At 45.5% G+C, this 14,308-nt stretch overlaps 1 protein-coding gene across 2 annotated transcripts in view; it reads left to right on the top strand.

Annotated features, from left to right (window-relative positions):
- Window positions 1-14,308, top strand: part of LOC126188066 (uncharacterized) — a 411,581-nt gene that overhangs the window by 110,198 nt on the left and 287,075 nt on the right. The window contains exon 1 of one of the 2 annotated variants that reach the window (XM_049929510.1): window positions 13,694-13,943. The exons of the other annotated variant lie outside the window; for it this stretch is intronic. The gene's annotated coding sequence lies outside the window, so the exon portion shown is untranslated. Of the gene's footprint in view, window positions 1-13,693; window positions 13,944-14,308 lie in introns of those variants that run through there. 2 annotated transcript variants of the gene reach the window in all.

The raw sequence follows: 14,308 nt of genomic DNA, 5'->3' as shown, positions 1-14,308 counted from the left end.
CTATTTGAGATCTGTGGAAGGTAAGCACAGGACGGAAAAGGGCAGAGGACGCCAGAAAGACTTTTTTTTCAACAGATGTATAAAAAATTATTTTGTTACAGTTAGAAAAAAGGAAGCATGCAGTTTATCGCCTAGCTATGTAAAAGTGTCGAATAGATAGTGATAATATTACCGAAAGTTCAGGAAAGAACCAAAACCGAATCGGATAAGTGTGACAACTACAACCACGAGGAACCGTTTCCTGAAAGCAGCCTCCGTTGACGTTGCGAAATATGCTATAGTAGTCTTGATTGGCGCAAAGTTGCGTTTGGAGATGGGCGGCAGTGATTGTCGTCTGCGAGAGAGACGATCTACATCTACATCTACATCTATACTCCGCAGCCACCTGACGGTGTCGGCGGAGGGCACTTTGAGTACCTCTATCGGTTCTGCTTCTATTCCAGTCTCGTATTGTTCGTGGAAAGAAAGATTGTCGGTATGCCTCTGTGTGGGCTCTAATCTGATTTTATCCTCATGGTCTCTTCGCGAGATGTACCTAGGAGGGAGCAATATATTGCTTGACTCCTCGGAACTTCAACAAAAGCCCGTACCGAGCTACTGAGCGTCTCTCCTGCAGACTCTTCCACTGGAGTTTATCTATCATCTCCGTAAAACTTTCGCGATTACTAAATGATCCTGTAACGAAGCGCACTGCTCTCTGTTGGATCTTCTCTGTTTCTTCTATCAACCCTATCTGGCACGGATCACACACCGGTGAGCAGTATTCAAGCAGAGGGCGAACAAGTGTACTGTAAACTACTTCCTTTGTTTTCGGATTGCATTTCCTTAGGATTCTTCGAATGAATCTCAGTCTGGCATCTGCCTTACCGACGATTAATTTTATATGGTCATTCCATTTTAAATAACTCCTAATGCGTACTCCCAGATAATTTATGGAATTAATTGCTTCCAGCTGCTGACCTGATATATTGTAGCTAAACAATAAAGGATATTTCTTTCCATGTATTCGCAGCACATTACACTTATCTACATTGAGATTCAGTTGCCATTCCCTGCACCATACGTCAATTCGTTGCAGATCCTCCTGCATTTCAGTACAATTTTCCATTGTTTCAACCTCTCGATATACTACAGCATCATCTGCAAAAAGCCTCAGTGAACTTCCGATGTTATCCACAAGGTCATTTATATATATTGTGAATAGCAACGGTCCTACGACACTCCCATGCGGCACACCTGAAATCACTCTTACTTCGGAAGACTTCTCTCTATTGAGGATGACATGCTGCGTTCTGTTATCTAGGAAATCTTCAATCCAACCACACAATTGGTCTGATTGTCCATATGCTCTTATTTGGTTCATTAAACGACTGTGGGGAACTGTATCGAATGCCTTGCGGAAGTCAAGAAACACGGCATCTACCTGGGAACCCGTGTCTATGGCCCTCTTTAATTCCTTTTTCTTTCTTTACTGCACTGCAGCCTCTTTGCCTATAGCTTAAGGACACGCTACCTTCATTCTACTCAAATATTTACGAGGGCATGCTAAAAGGTAATGCCTCCGAATTTTGTATGTGGTGACTCTTCAAGCTTTTGAAATAAAGCAGACGTTATTAACGTTCTACATCTTTATTCTTCGTGCCTACATATTTATTTCTCAACACAGTCACCGTGCCGACGAATCCATGTCTTCCAACCGGAGATCAGTTTCTTGATGTTACTGCAGAATGTCTGGCTTCGTTGACGGAGCCACAGCCTCACCCCTGCTTGCACCGTTTCAGCACTATCGAAGTTAAGTGCTCGAAGGTGTTCTTTAAGTTCTCGGATCAGATGGAAATGAAATGGGGCCGAGTGTCTGAATGGAGGATAATCGATGACAGTAACCCCAAAGCGTCGAATTGTTGCAGATGTCGCAGCGGTCGTGTGAGGTCTGGTATTGTCGTGCTAAAGGGGGGGGGGGGGGGGGGGGGGGAGCTGTGGTGTCACTGCCAGACACCACACTTGCTAGGTGGTAGCCTTTAAATCGGCCGCGGTCCGTTAGTATACGTCGGACCCGCGTGTCGCCACTATCAGTGATTGCAGACCGAGCGCCGCCACACGGCAGGTCTAGAGAGACTTCCTAGCACTCGCCCCAGATGTACAACCGACTTTGCTAGCGATGGTTCACTGACAAAATACGCTCTCATTTGCCGAGACGATAGTTAGCATAGCCTTCAGCTACGTCATTTGCTACGACCTAGCAAGGCGCCATTACCAGTTACTGTTGATACTGAATAATACCTCACGCCAGCCTGCGTGAGCTAAAACGCATGCCTTTCGGCTTCCTCTAATAATACGGTGTTGGCTCTCCTGCCAACCCACAACAGGTGCTCAGTGTGTGGACCAACTCTGCACATTCGAAACTCGATGAAAGCACACTTTCTCACGCACCGACGTAATTAAGTTACACGCCGCCATGTTACATGCTACATGGAACCCCCTAGCGGCAAAAGACTGCAAATATTTTTAAAATCAAATAAAAATACTCTTGATCGTGTTCTCAAATTGTTTTATTTGTTGGCAACCGGTTTCGGCCCGCTCCTCAGGCCATCTTCAGGATTTTCCCCGCCATTGTGGCTGCTGGTGGCGGGGAAAAGCGTGAAGATTGTCTGAGGAAAGTGCCGAAAGAGGTTGTTAAGAAATAAAAAATCTGAAAACGCGATCGAGACTGTTTTTATTTGATTTTTAGAATTATACGCCGATCGCTGTGCTCCAAGTAGAGAATGAAAAAGTTTCAAGTGTTTTCACATAAAATAACGGAGACATTACTTCTCACCACGTCCTCACACTGCAAAAGCCAATTTTTACCCTATGTAGACTGGCTAATACAGCTGATACCTTCCCCATGACTATAACTACGAGGGTTGGAACTTTAATAGTGGCAACTATTTATTTACAGCTCGTACAAAATAGATACGTGTTTCAAAGTTTTCCTGACCTTCAAAGTGGTCACCAGCTTTGTGTATAACCCGCTGCCAGCGATGTGGAAGTCGTAGGATACTCTTAGCAGTGCCAGTTGAGTTGACAGTTCGAGCGGGGTGGTCTATTGCACGACGAATTTGTAGCAGTTCTGAAGCGAATGCCGTGAAGTGCTTCCTTCAGTTTAGAAATCGAGTTGAACTCACGAGGGTTTAAGTCAGGGGAGTGCAGTAGGTGTTACAGTACATAGCAGCGCCATAAGTCAAACAAATCAGTACCAGCTTGCACTGTACGTGCTCGAGCATTGTCCTGAAAAACGATGGTCAGGTCATACAGAAAATGTCATCACTTCTGTCTCTATGCTGTTGATTTTTGGAATACAACCTACGACCAGCTTAGAGACAGAAGTGATGACATTTTCTGTAGGACCTGATCATTATTTTGCAGGACAATGCTCAAGCACGTACAGTGCAAGCTGTTACTGATTTGTTTGAATGACGGAGCTGCTAAGTGCTATATCACCTATTACACTCCCCTGACTTAAGCCCTCATGAGTTCAACTCGATTTCTAAACTGAAGGAAACACTTCACGGCATTCACTTCAGAACTGCTACAAATTCGTCGGGCAATAGACCGCCCCGTTCCAACTGTCAACACAACTGGCACTGCTAAGAGTATCCTACGAATTCCACATCGCTGGCGACGGGTTATACACAGTGCTGGTGACTACTTTGAAGGTTAGTAAAACTTTTAAACACGTAACCATTTTGTACGAGCTGTAAATAAATAGTTGCCACTATTAAAATTCCAACCCTCGTATTTGTACTATTGATGAAGACTATACCTACTACCATAGCTAACTCTATCGATCAATATTAGTTCCCTACGACTTGTTTCCGTCCTGTCTGTCAGTGGTATATATTGTAATTAAATGAGGTACATTATTTAGCGAACACGGAAATGTTACGGGGATGCTTAGCCACCTCCAGTGGCACACGCTGCAAGAGAGGCTTGCAGCACCAAGGCGTCATTTAGCGTTAAACTTACGAGAGTCAACAAATATATTGCTTCCTCCCACTTATGTCCCGCAAAGACTATGGAGATAAAAAAAATAGAGAGATTCGAACCCATGCGCAGGCACACGGGCAGTCATTCTGCCGGCGAAACATTCGGAAATGGAACAGTAAAGGGGAAGGTGACAGTGGTAGCGATAACCCTCCGCCACATGCTGGAAGGTGGTTTGCGGAGTATACGTGTAGATCACCGTAGCCCTCGTCGAATTCAAACCTAGTACGTGGGATCAGGCTTATTTTCAGCCTTGAAATGTATCAAACCTGTTGAGGGAGTCAGGAGCCTCATTCGCAGTCTTTGTTTTATGTTTATGAGAAAATCATAAGTGCGCGTGAATACAGGGGACGTCCGGATCATCACCCAGCCTTTTCTACTGCCATGCCTGCAACATCCGCGAGTTTCGATCTCATAACATCAATGCGCGGTCACACACTTTCCTTCTCGTGTTCCTCGTCAATTCTGTGGCCAACAAGACTCGCCTCCATTGCTTACGTCAGGAAAATGGCGGGAGGGCATCTGATCGGCTCAGCATTACCGGTGTCGTACCTTGAACGACTGCAACAACAGGTGGAAATAGCGTTTAGCCCTTACTTCGAAAATTAAACGCAACGCCATGCCCGTGCACTACTGCATGGCTGCGTTGTGGCTGTGTTAGACTACAACAGTTGCTCAATTCCTGCAGAAAACTTTGACTGTTTGTCATACATCGTATAAAACCACTTTACATGTAACGTTTAAAAAACCCCGAAGAGACCTAGATGAACCTGTGACGGGTAATTTAAGACACGGGGCCGCAAATGTGGGGAAATACACCAGAAGTGGATGACTTACGTTGAACATGTGACTTCACCTGGTGACGTAACACGCCACGTATGCAGTGGTTGGGTTCATCGATCCTAACCTCATTGGCAGGAGGCAGTGCTCCACATTGCTGCGCTAGACTGCTCTGTTTTCGTAAATGTAAACCGATTCATCGTAGTCTTGTATTGCCACTACCGCGAGCACTACCGCGTCACATCGGATAATGCCAGAAATAAATAAGAATACCCTAACTGACAAGGGGACCCTCCATACTGTAAATCACGAATTTTGAATAGCGTCAAATATTTTGTAGAGGCACTTACCCTGAGTACCTGGCTATCCGTTGTTTTAGCGACGGGCCTTGGTTTCTGAGAAAATCAATTTTGAAGTTCATTGCGCGCTTTGTATACCTGTAAAATCGAGCGAATTTTTCAATTTTATTTCAAAGAATATCAACAAACAGTGTAAGGTGTGCGAAATTATTAAGATATAGTCATTTGTTAATTTTTTCTGTCATACAATATTACAAAATCTTATTTTTCATCAACCACATTGCCTGATGTGCCAGAATAATATTGTTGGTGATACTTATCATAGAAACAACCGAAGCACAAATTTTCGCAGTACCACGTGCATTTTATGAAAGCAACCGTCTTGCAGGTGCACGGTTCCTTCATGAGTGATACCGGGAAACACCATTTTTTTGCATTCAAAAAGATTTCTCTTTCATCCGCTAATTTAGATGCGAACCATGCGTATCTATCTAATCAAGCTTTCAAAATTAGGTGCGCTGAACTGATGTATGGTTCAAATGGCTCTGAGCACTATGGGACTTAACATCTGTGGTCATCAGTCCCCTAGAACTTAGAACTACTTAAACCTAACTAACCTAAGGACATCACACACATCCATGCCCGAGGCAGGATTCGAACCTGCGACCGTAGCAGTCGCGCGGTTCCGGACTGAGCGCCTAGAACCGCTAGACCACCGCGGCCGGCTAACTGATGTAGGATTAGGGAATGTAATTTTACCGAATCTTCCCTAGAAGCGATCTCTCTATTGTCTTTCATCAAGTCGGGAGCATTCTGCATAATTTTCGTGAAGATTTTCACATGTAGATAAAAATAAACATCGCAGAGCTGACAATAAGGAGCGCACTTTGGTGGGACCACTTTTAGGGTCAGGTGCTCGCTTTCCTTTCATCAGTGAATATCGTATAAAGTTGAATCGGTTCGCCCTCCCCACGAATCGATAATGTACAAAAAATTTCTGTCTGGCGTACGGAAGAATTACAGAACGCAAAAATTCTTCGTACACCAATTTCGTGAACTTACCGGATTTCGTACAGGACATGACTACATTTCTGTATTTCCCAGTTAATATGTGTACTCGTTTTTGAACGTTAGGACCAAATTTTCGGGAGGGTTCTTGCATACATAAAAAAACATACGGGAGCAGGATTCGAACACGGTACCGCCAGCGCGGTAGCTGTGAACCTTTACCACTGCGCTACGCTGACTTGCTCGGAATATAAGTAATGTTATGGGAATACAAAGCGCGCAATGAACTTCAAAATCGATTTTCTCAAAAACCAAGGTCTGTCGCTAAAAAAGCGGATAGCCAGGTACACAGGGTAAGTGCCTGTACAACATATTTGAAGCGCTTCATAATCCTTGATTTACAGTATGGAGGGTCCCCTTGTGAGAGATGTGTACCACTGCCTCCTACCGGCGTGGGTAGGATCGACAAGACTAACAGCTGCACGTGCGGGGAGGTACGTCATCTGGTGAAGACGTATGTTCAACATTTTTCATCAGCTTTTGGAATATTCCCGACATCTGAGGCACCATTTGTGTTATATACTTATCTCAGAGTAAGCTACATCACTTCGGGGGTTCTTAAACGTTAATTAGAATCACGTTGTATATTGGGGGAGGCAGCTGAGATACGTCACCACAATTACATCTGGGACTAGTAGGCATACAAAGATGCGGTTTCGCTAAGTTATTGGTAGCGACAATGTGACGAAGTTTCTGATGTACGGAAGTAATTTTAAACGTTTCAGCTGCCTAATTAGAACACCAATCTTATTTTATTTTTAATGACACTGTATTTTTTTCTGTTGTGGCATTGTAAACAGCCTTTAAAGAAGAGTCCAACTACTTAACATGCGTGGAACTTGATCAAATAGTAACAACATAACAGCACCGCAAACCATTTTCCTGTCGTTAGGAGAAGTGGCCCAAGAAACGTCTGCCATAATGTACCAAATACACTATTCCAAAAAATTAAAAAAAAATGAACAAAATAAAAACGATCCGCCGTGAAGGAATTATTCAAATGGGGTAGGTAATCGATTGATGTGATGTATACGTACGCCCCATTTTGCTATCCTTCATGCAAGCCACCCTGGGCTTACATTTCAGCGACGAGAGTTTCTACTCCTTGCCTTCGTGCTCGACAAACCCTACCTTGGCCAGCAAGGTGGAGCGTTATGGGCAAGGGTCCCTAACCAGCTAGAGATTTTGACAATCTAACGCACCAATTGCACTGAAGTTGGCACTATATCTGTTAGGACGACATCAACAACACTGTCAAAAAGTGCCAAGACGACTAACTGCTTGCATAAGGGCCAGAGACAGGACAACGCTTTATTGATTTGCTCAATTTCTGACGCTCTTTCTCTAGAATAAATCATGCAGCTTTTATGAAATTGTAATCATTTGTTTATCTGTGCATGTAAATCACATCTATTTCCGTCCCATTCGAATAATTCTGTCGTGGTGCGTCGTTAGAGCGTATAACCAAATACGTGACGCAGGTGCGGTTCATGTGGTTCTTATTACGACTGTCACGTGGGATTTCACCTGGCCTTTCCCAGCGCATGGCTATGTCATACGGCTTTCCGTGTCTTCAGTGGTATTTTGTATTTCTTTTTGGACTTCTTGATTCAATTTTCCTCACCGATGAAAGCTTATGGAACTATCAGTTATGTGACTGGACTGGTGACTTCCTGTCAGAGAGGTCACAGTTCGTAGTAATTGATGGAAAGTCATCGAGTAAAACAGAAGTGATTTCTAGCGTTCCCCAAGGTAGTGTTATAGGCCATTTGATGTTCCTTATCTATATAAATGATTTGGGAGACAGTCTGAGCAGTCGTCTTAGGCTGTTTGCAGACGACGCTGTCGTTTGTTGACTAATAAAGTCATCAGAAGATCAAAACAAACTGCAAAACGGTTCAGAAAAGATATCTGACTAGTGTGAAAGTTGTCAGTTGACCCTAAATAACGAAAAGTGTGAGATCATCCTCATGATTGCTAAAAGGAATCCGTTAAACTTCGGTTACACTATAAATCAGTCAAATACAAAGGCCGTAAATTCAACTAAATACCTAGGTATTACAACTACGAACAACTTAAATTGGAAGGAATACATAGAAAATGTTGTGCGGATGGCTAACCAGAGACTGCGCTTTATTGGCAGGACACTTAGAAAATGTAACCGACCTACTAAGGAGACTGCCTACACTACGCTTGTCCGTCCTCTTTTTAGAATACTGTTGCGACGTGTGGGATCCTTACCAGATAGGACTGACGGAGTACATCGAAAAAGTTCAAAGAAGGGCAGCAGGTTTTTGCATTATCGCGAAATATGGGAGAGAGTGTCACAGAAATGATACAGGATTTGGGCTGGACATCATTAAAAGAAAGGCGTTTCTCGTTGCGACGGAATGTTCTCACGAAATTCCAATCACCAACTTCCTCCTCCGAATGCGAAAATATTTTGTTGACACCGACCTACATAGGGAGAAACGATCACCACGATAAAATAAGGGAAATCAGAGCTCATACGGATAGATATAGGTGTTCGTTCTTTCCGCGCGCTGTACGACATTGGAATAATAGGGAATTGTGTAGGTGGTTCGTTGAACCCTCTGCCAGGCACTTAAATGTGATTTGCAGAGTATCCATGTAGATGTAGATGTAGATGTAGAAGGACGAAAATACAGGCGACCTTTCTCTTTCGTGAGCTAATCGTTTTTTCTTACTTTTTCCCAGTAGACAAGGGTATCGTCAAGAGCGTGTTCTAGGGATGTGTGATTGGACCGCTATTATTCAAAAATAGCTCTGAGCGCTATGGGACTTAACTTCTGTGGCCATCAGTCCCCTAGTACTGAGAACTACTTAAACCTAACTAACCTAAGGACATCACACAAATCCATGCCCGAGGCAGGATTCGAACCTGCGACCGTAGCGGTCGCGCGGCTCCAGACTGTAGCTCCTAGAACCGCTCGGCCACTCCGGCCGGCGACCGCTATTATTCTCTACGCACATAAATGATCTAACGGACAGCGTGAGCAACAGTCTGCAGTTGTTTGCTGAAGACGCTGTTGTATACTGGAGGGTGACTGTAGCAGGATGCAAGATAACTTGCAGAAAATTTCTAGTTGGTCTAATGAATGTCAGCTAGCTCTAAGTGTAGAAAAATGTAAGTTAACGCAAATGAGGAGGGGAAACAATGTGGTAATGTTCGAATACAACATTAGTAAAGTGCTGCTTGGCACAGTCACGTCGAATAAATATCTCAGAGTAACGCTGCGAAGCGATATGAAATGAAATGGAACGAACGTGTAATATTTATAGTGGGGAAGGCGAATGGTCGACTTCAGTTTATTGGGACAGTTTTAGGAATGTATGGTTCATCTGTAAAGGAGACCGAATACAGAACACTCGTGCGACTTATTCTGGAGTATTGCTCGAGTGTTTTGGATCCGCAACAGATCCGATTAAAAGAAGACACCGAAGCAATTCAGAGCCGACCTGTTAGATTCTTTACCAATAGGTTCGAACAACACGGAAATATTACAGAGATGCTTTGGGAACTAAAATGGGAATTCCTGAATGGAAGGCGACGTTTTTTCCGAGAAACACTGTTGAGAGAAGTTAGAGAACCGGCATTTGAAGCTGGCTGAAGAATGATGCTGCTGCTGCTCACGAATATTTCGCGTAAGCTCCACAAACGTGAGAGGCAAATAGTCAGTCGCCATGCCCATGCCATGTCTGCGTGCAGAACAGGAAGGGAAGTGACTAATAGAGGTACAACGTATATCCGCCACGCGCCGTCTATGGCTTAAGCAGTTTGTATGTAGATGTATAAGATTGCTGGACCTCCTCTCCTGTCGGCGCGACGGTGCTGTACGGCGTTTGTATTTTCGAACTATTCGAGCAAATTCCAACATGTTACATCTTTAAAGTCATACTCAGAGACAGTTTCTAGCGCCACAGAAAAAAGAATGTAATATACTCGTTCTAAATATATATTGTATGGCGTCATCATAGATACAGGGCGAGTCAAAAAGTATCTTACAACTTAGGAACAATATATAAATTCTCTGAGATAACTTCAGATTCAGTAGATGTGTCATTTTGTAGCAAATAACACGAACTTTGATTCACGTAGTGCATCAGTACCCCATTCCGCCACCAGGAGCGCCAAAGTAGTGCACAGTTAAAACGGCTACTTTCACTGGTGCGGAGCGTGCTCGATGTGTGTTTTAATTTCATGAAAAGAGTTCTGCACAAATGTTCGGCGTAAATTTCTCACCGAATACGCTAAAGAAGCTCAAAGCAGGCCTAGAATTTACTCTTGGTGCCACGTCATTTCCTTATGTAAGTTCGAGGTTTTCTCGGTAATCGCTTCCCAGGTCGGTCGATTGGCCGTGAACGGCGAATCGCATGGCCACCTCGCCCCCAGCCTTGACCCTATTGTATTTCTTCCGCTGTTGTTTCATTAATGACCGTGTGTATGTTCCTCCGCTACCAAACATTTTAGTCAACCTGAAAAATCGATTCTACAATGCCGCCGCACATGTTACGCTCGATTTGCTACAACGAGTGTGGGAATAAACTGATTACCGTGCGATGTTTTCCGCATCAGAAATGGTAGTCCCATGGAACCAAAATGACACTTCACACTTTTATGTGAAACCTGAGGTTGTTTGGTACAAAATGATAACCTAACGATTCTGTAAATTATCTCAATAAATTGCCATATCGTTCCAAAGTTGTAGCCGGCCGGTGTGGCCGTGCGGTTCTAGGTGCTTCAGTCTGGAACCGCGTGACCACTTCGGTCGCAGGTTCGATCCTGCCTCGGGCATGGATGTGTGTGATGTCCTTGGGTTAGTTAGGTTTAAGTAGTTCTAAGTTCTAGGGGACTGATGACCACAGATGTTAAGTCCCATAGTGCTCAGAGCCATTTGATCCATTTTTAAACGAAAGTTGTAAAGTCCTCTTTGAATCATCCAGTATATATTTGGGTACATATGACTCACTATGCGCAAAAAGAAAAAAAGTGTGGGAGTAGTGCACCGCAATACTGCCACGGGATTGGGGTAGATGTAGGGGAGCATTGCTCTGGAATGCATGGAGAAATTTCAGTCTAACGTATTTCATATACACTCCTGGAAATTGAAATTAGAACACCGTGAATTCATTGTCCCAGGAAGGGGAAACTTTATTGACACATTCCTGGGGTCAGATACATCACATGATCACACTGACAGAACCACAGGCACATAGACACAGGCAACAGAGCATGCACAATGTCGGCACTAGTACAGTGTATATCCACCTTTCGCAGCAATGCAGGCTGCTATTCTCCCATGGAGACGATCGTAGAGATGCTGGATGTAGTCCTGTGGAACGGCTTGCCATGCCATTTCCACCTGGCGCCTCAGTTGGACCAGTGTTCGTGCTGGACGTGCAGACCGCGTGAGACGACGCTTCATCCAGTCCCAAACATGCTCAATGGGGGACAGATCCGGAGATCTTGCTGGCCAGGGTAGTTGACTTACACCTTCTAGAGCACGTTGGGTGGCACGGGATACATGCGGACGTGCATTGTCCTGTTGGAACAGCAAGTTCCCTTGCCGGTCTAGGAATGGTAGAACGATGGGTTCGATGACGGTTTGGATGTACCGTGCACCATTCAGTGTCCCCTCGACGATCACCAGTGGTGTACGGCCAGTGTAGGAGATCGCTCCCCACACCATGATGCCGGGTGTTGGCCCTTTGTGCCTCGGTCGTATGCAGTCCTGATTGTGGCGCTCACCTGCACGGCGCCAAACACGCATACGACCATCACTGGCACCAACGCAGAAGCGACTCTCATCGCTGAAGACGACACGTCTCCATTCGTCCCTCCATTCACGCCTGTCGCGACACCACTGGAGGCGGGCTTCACGATGTTGGGGCGTGAGCGGAAGACGGCCTAACGGTGTGCGGGACCGTAGCCCAGCTTCATGGAGACGGTTGCGAATAGTCCTCGCCGATACCCCAGGAGCAACAGTGTCCCTAATTTGCTAGGAAGTGGCGGTGCGGTCCCCTACGGCACTGCGTAGGATCCTACGGTCTTGGCGTGCATCCGTGCGTCGCTGCGGTCCGGTCCCAGGTCGACGGGCACGTGCACCTTCCGCCGACCACTGGCGACAACATCGATGTACTGTGGAGACCTCACGCCCCACGTGTTGAGCAATTCGGCGGTACGTCCACCCGGCCTCCCGCATGCCCACTATACGCCCTCGCTCAAAGTCCGTCAACTGCACATACGGTTCACGTCCACGCTGTCGCGGCATGCTACCAGTGTTAAAGACTGCGATGGATCTCCGTATGCCACGGCAAACTGGCTGACACTGACGGCGGCGGTGCACAAATGCTGCGCAGCTAGCGCCATTCGACGGCCAACACCGCGGTTTCTGGTGTGTCCGCTGTTCCGTGCGTGTGATCATTGCTTGTACAGCCCTCTCGCAGTGTCCGGAGCAAGTATGGTGGGTCTGACACACCGGTGTCAATGTGTTCTTTTTTCCATTTCCAGGAGTGTATGATATAATTACCTAGGCTACAAACCTAGGAATGGTGGTGCAATGTGAGTTTTAAAAATGATCAAAAACAACGGATGTAAGTGAATAAAAAAAGTTTGGTTTTACACAACAGATGGATTTGATTCCATTTCACATCTCAGTAATTTAGGGATAAATAACTATACAGGTTAAAAAAAATGGCTCTGATCACTATGGGACTTATCTTCTGAGATAATCAGTCCCCTAGAACTTAGAACTACTTAAACCTAACTAACCTAAGGACATCACCCATATCCATACCCGAGGCAGGATTCGAACCTGCGACTTTAGCGGTCGCGCGGTTCCAGACTGTAGCGCCTAGAACCGCTCGGCCACGCCGGCCGGCGAACTATACAGGTAATATCACGTAGTCAGTTGGTGTGTGACTAAGCCGTGCGACTGCTACGGTCGCAGGTCCGAATCCTGCCTCGGGCATGGATGTGTGTGTTGTCCTTAGGTTAGTTAGGTTTAAGTAGTTCTAAGTTCTAGGGGACTGATGACCACAGATGTTAAGTCCCATAGTGCTCAGAGGCATTTGAACCATTTTTGTGTGACTAAAATGTAATTCCTCTGGGGCCTTACTTTAGGGTGTTTATACTGTCCTACGTTGTAGCAGAGATAACTGACAGCTTATTTTTCATAGGGTGTGATATCTAGTTTAATTTCTTGATTATTTCAAAGAGTGTTGTTAACGTATTCTCAGTGCCCGAGTAACATTATTCAGGTTTTCTGCATACCGGCTGTGTGCACTGCATGCGCTCTGGAAGGCGTTCGGTTGTCAATGTGATGCCGGCGTATCCTCACAGAGGCAGTGTGTGTAAACCCTGGTGGCCCCTCAGCCGCTACGCACAGCGCGAGAACTTTTTGCTGAGTCGCGACAGCGCTCGCTTAGACTACGCAGAGGCCGATGGATGCGGACAGCTACTGCTGTCTGGCGGGTGAATCAGTCGCGGCTGGCGCGACTCACGTCTCGGCAATGCAGTGTCCCGACTCCTTCCGCCGCGTTCGCTCGTGTTTTGTGACGTTTTCACCGATACGTGCGACGAGCAACAGTGCTGCCGTTTTTGCAGTGTAGTGCCGCCTTGTAAAGTGCTTTTCAGTCAGTTACTCCTTCATATCAGCAACAAATCAGTGCCTGTTCTAAACAATTTTGGGCCGTGAAATTCTTCACAGTGTAAGCGGATTGTTTACCCTCGTCGTGGGAAAGCAGAAAGCGGTAAGTCTCATGGAAAGTGTATTTGACAAGGCTACATGCAAAAGTAGCTACTGATACCGGGTGTTATTCATTCTGCACAGTGAGCAAATAGAAAAGGAAATTTGGAAATTTGTGGTAAGTTCCTATGGGACCAAACTGCTCAGGTCATCGGTCCCTAGGCTTACACACTTGTGTGTGTGTTCCTAAGGGACGAGGGAGGACTCGAACCTCCGACGGGGGGAGCCGCGCGAACCGTAGCAAGGCGCCTTAGACCGCGCGGCTACCCCGAACAGAAAAGGAAACCAGGAGATATGTAGAATTGAATTAAAGTTCGGGAACAAAAATTAAAAAAAACTGAGTAGCGTTGTAATTCTGTCAGAGGCGGC

Source organism: Schistocerca cancellata, chromosome 5 (assembly GCF_023864275.1).
Source record: "Schistocerca cancellata isolate TAMUIC-IGC-003103 chromosome 5, iqSchCanc2.1, whole genome shotgun sequence".
NCBI lineage: Eukaryota > Metazoa > Arthropoda > Insecta > Orthoptera > Acrididae > Schistocerca > Schistocerca cancellata.
This window is presented reverse-complemented; position numbering and strand designations above follow the sequence as displayed.